The sequence below is a fragment of the Myotis brandtii genome, unplaced genomic scaffold (assembly GCF_000412655.1).
Source record: "Myotis brandtii unplaced genomic scaffold, ASM41265v1 scaffold781, whole genome shotgun sequence".
In the NCBI taxonomy this organism is placed as follows: Eukaryota; Metazoa; Chordata; class Mammalia; order Chiroptera; family Vespertilionidae; genus Myotis; species Myotis brandtii.
Window position 1 is genome coordinate 313,241 of NW_005371136.1, and position 4,173 is coordinate 317,413.

At 36.1% G+C, this 4,173-nt stretch overlaps 1 protein-coding gene across 4 annotated transcripts in view; it reads left to right on the forward strand.

Annotated features, from left to right (window-relative positions):
- Positions 1-4,173, forward strand: part of ADAM10 (ADAM metallopeptidase domain 10) — a 165,528-nt gene that overhangs the window by 1,030 nt on the left and 160,325 nt on the right. The gene's annotated exons all lie outside the window — the stretch shown is intronic.

Consider the following 4,173-nt stretch of genomic DNA (forward strand, 5'->3'; position numbering starts at 1 on the left):
GCTCGTGGGAAGTTGCGGGATGTGTGCGGCCGGGCTGGTGAATGGTTTCTCACTGGGGACGGCGGCGGTCCCGACCGACCCGGCTGTGCGGAGGGGCCGCGGGTGGAGGGGTACCGGGGTCTCCCGGGTGTCGGAGCCGGTGGCTTCCGCTTTGCCCTGCCTCTGCCCGAGGGTTCGGAGCGGGTTCGCCGGAGGGTGTGTTTACGTCCAGGGAAGACGTTCTGTTGCCCAGGGGAAAGGGCTTGGTGGGGAGGAGGTGAGCGGTTGCGGGATGTTCTTTTATCTCGGGGGCGGGATTGGGTCTCTCCGAGCGACGGCCCGTGGGTGGCCCAACTTTTGAAGAGTTTTCTTCACCTCTCAGGTGGAATAGTCAGGGTAGCTGTCAAGACAGAGGCAGCCCCTGGCCCCCAAGTTGGGGCTATGTTTACTAAAAAGCACATACACTCTTGATGACGTGGGTCTTGGAGATTTTTGTGTCTATTGTATCCTAGGACCAGCTGCATCATTTTGTTGTGTAAATGCGCTTTTTTCTAGGTAGACTGTTTGCCTTGCTCCTTCAAGCACACTTAAAAACTCGAGCGTATTTTTAAAGCATTGAGTTGAAAAAAACTTCCGGAATGCTTTGGATGAGTAGAACCTAATTTGATCATTTAGAGAATATCTGAATGTTTCATGCAGTATCTGTAGTTTCTGTTCTTTTGTCTGTCACTTTGACGTATGATTGCAGAGCCAAGCATTTTTTTTTTTTTTTTTTTGGTCCTGTATTCTACTTAGTCCGAGGTTGGTAACTTTGTAGGTAAACTTTTGCTGTAGCTTGTAGTATTCATTTATTAGATAGTACATTTTAGATTAAGAGCTTCTAGTAGATGTTTAGTGTTAGAATCATGTGCTAGAGACCCTCTATAAGAGCCTTTTCATTTAACATTTGTATATACCTTCTAAGTGTGGCTTCCAATAAATCACTTTTCTGTCAGTTTTCACTTTTTGTGATTATAAGGAGTTAGATACTGATTTATATGAGGTAGTAAAAAGTAAGACAAACACCTGAGATATTTTAAACTACTGATGTAGTATATAAACTGTCCTTTATTTTTAAACATTGAAACAGTAAGGATAAAAACTGGTGTAGTCTGAGAAAGTAAAGAAAAAGAAAGTAAAGTAACGGCATAATCTTTGTGGGTTAAGACTCTTGTTACACATTTTCTTTTTTTTAACAGTAACGTTTTATTATTAAAATTATTTGTTTATTTTTTAGAGAGAGAGAGAGAGAGAGAGAGAGAGAGAGGAACATTGATTTGTTGTTCCAATTATTCATACATTCATTGGTTGATTCTTGTATGTGCCCTGACCCAGGATAGAATCTGAAACCTCTAACCAACTGAGCTACCTGGCCAGGGCAGATACACAGACGTTTTCTAAATTCAGAACTCTGAAATCATTTATAAACTATCATTTTGCATTACACAGTGGTTAAAAGGTTTGTTACATTTTTTAACATTTGTTTTAAGCAGAACTTTAAAAAACAATACAAGTATTTGATTTTAAAATCAGCATCAAGATTGTTGCTTTTGGGTACATGGAGATATTTGTAATTTTATGGTAATATAGTTTTTTCATCTGTTCTGAGATATTTGTGATCAAGTTTGTAAGAAGTTTAAATGATGAGATATGTAGAATAGGATATATTAAAATGAAATTCTATATTTGTTTTAATGTGTGAGAGAATGATTATGTTTGTGTAGATTAGGAGAATTAGTAGTGGAAACATGGGTTTAATTTTAAAGTGTAAATCATTTTTAGGTACTTAATATAACCTTTTAATTGCTTCCCCCTTTCTGACTTATCAATCACTGTTTTGTATTAATTATTTTTCCTCTTAATATGATGGAAGCTGGAAGAGATAAAGTGTTTGAAATTACAAAATTTAAACTTTCCTAATGCTGTCTGTTCTAGCACATGTCCCAGCCTATGTTGTATTTGTAGGAAGGTAGTGTAAAATTTCTAGAGTTCAGTGTCTATGTAGACATATACTCAAATATATACATAAAATGCTTTTCTTTATTATTTGTAACTACATTAGAAATTTATTGGACCCATTTTTATTAAATATAGCCCAAAGAATTTTTCATTTTTCTGTATATGTAAATATTACTTTTTAACACAGATATGTTGGAAGTTGATGTCTTTTCTTTTTAAAAAAATTAAGTAGTTTGAGAGGTCCAAAGGTATTTTAACTGTAGCAGTACATGTTTTGGTTTGATGAAATTATATATAAAATGAACTTTAGAGTATGACATTTTTAATATTTAAAAATCTGGTGTAAATGCTTTGCTTTGTACCATGTATTCTATAGAAATAAGTCTTCTGGAAGTTTGGCCCCAAGTATTAAAAGTATAAACTATTTCTTCCACTTCTACCAGCAAGTAAAGGTCTATGAAATTGATTAAAGAGACAGACATTTAGTTTTGTTTTTTTTTTTGGTCTTTTCTTTAAGGAGCTCTGATTCTTTGTCTTTTTAACTAGAGATTGACAATCTAGTTAGCTGTAACACTTTAAGAAGGCCCATTTCAAGCCATCCCCTAAGTGAGTGATTTTCAACCAGTGTGCCACAGAATTTTAGTAATTAGTTTATGTGTGTCATGAGATGAAAAGGCTGGAAATCGCTGCCCTAAGTTAACAGTATCTTCTCTGTTTCTACAGGACCTCTGAGTAGCAGGCTTTGAGAGCAATGGACATGGCAGGCACCTCTGTTTTCTGATGTCCTTTTTATAACTTTTAAGGTCTTTAAGTGTGTTATTATTTGTTATATTTAAAATTTTCCTAAGGACTTGCAGGGTTAAGTAGGAAGAGTAAGGGCTATTTCTGTAATGTCTTTTGTGTATCTGGTATTGTTTTAGGAGTTTTTCATCATTTATGAGAGAGTGGTGATATTTACAGTTGAAGAAACAGGCTTGAGGAAATAATTTTTTAGCATCATTTATTCAAACACAAGCCTGTTTGACCTCAAAGCTTGAATTTTTTACTCATTACCCTCTTATACTTTTATGAAAGCAGTTTTCACACATTAGCTTTGAAGTGCCCTCTGGACTGAACTATCCTGTAGATGTGTTTTCTTTGATTTGCCGTGTTTGTAAGTTTCAGCTAGTGATTGACATTGAAAAATCGGGAAATTTCTCAATAAAATTCATGATTTCTTGATTTTTGAACAGGTATTACTTAGCTGCATTCCCATTGTCTGCAGAATAGTAGAAAAAGTAGCTGCCCTCTTTAGACAGCTTACCAGTCAATGCAGTTCCCATCATTTCTGTGGGTAATAGAAATGGCCTATTTCACTCATTTTTGTTACCTGCCTGGATCCTGTAGGAATGATATTCATATCTTTGCCTTGACTTCATCTTTCATAGATGATTCCAAACTTTTAAAAATGCTTATTTTTTGACTGAGACCTCTTATCCAGCTTTTGATATATAGGGTGTCCCAAAAAATGTATACACAATTTGAATGATTATAAAGTCAGTGTTTATTAACATACAGTTCATTTTTTAAAATTTGAAAGAATCTACAGAAATAATTTTTTGTTGTTGTCAATGCCTGTTTTCAAACTGATGACCCTTCTGGTCCAGGCACTGCTGATACCATGAAGCAATGGAATCGAAAGCATCAAGAATCATTTTGTTCAGTATTTGTGTGTCTTCAATTTGTCAACTGTTTCTGGTTTTGTACCGTAAACTTTATTTTTTATGTATTCCCATAAAAAAGGCTGGTGGATAAATTTTCTTTGTTCAAAGCTTAGTCTGGCTTCACCCATTATTTCAAATCAGTTAAACCTGAAAAGAAGTGAAAATTAAGTGAGTTATCAGTTGTTAAAGTATTTATACATATTTTGGGGACATCCTGTGTGTCTCTCCCCTTACCCCCCAAAAAATATATACTTGGAGTAATTTATGAAGGTAGTGTTTGTACTTCAACTGCATTTTCAAACAGTAGCATTTTAGGATGGATTTCCTTTGTTCAAAACTTAGTCTGGTCCAGCTGGTGGGGCTTAGTGGTTGAGCGTCGACCTCTTGCATGGTCAGGGCACAGGTTGCTGGTTCAATCCCCAGTAGGGGGCATGCAGGAAGCAGCCCATTGATGTTTCTTCTCTCCCTCTCCCTTTCTCTCTAAAAGCAATTA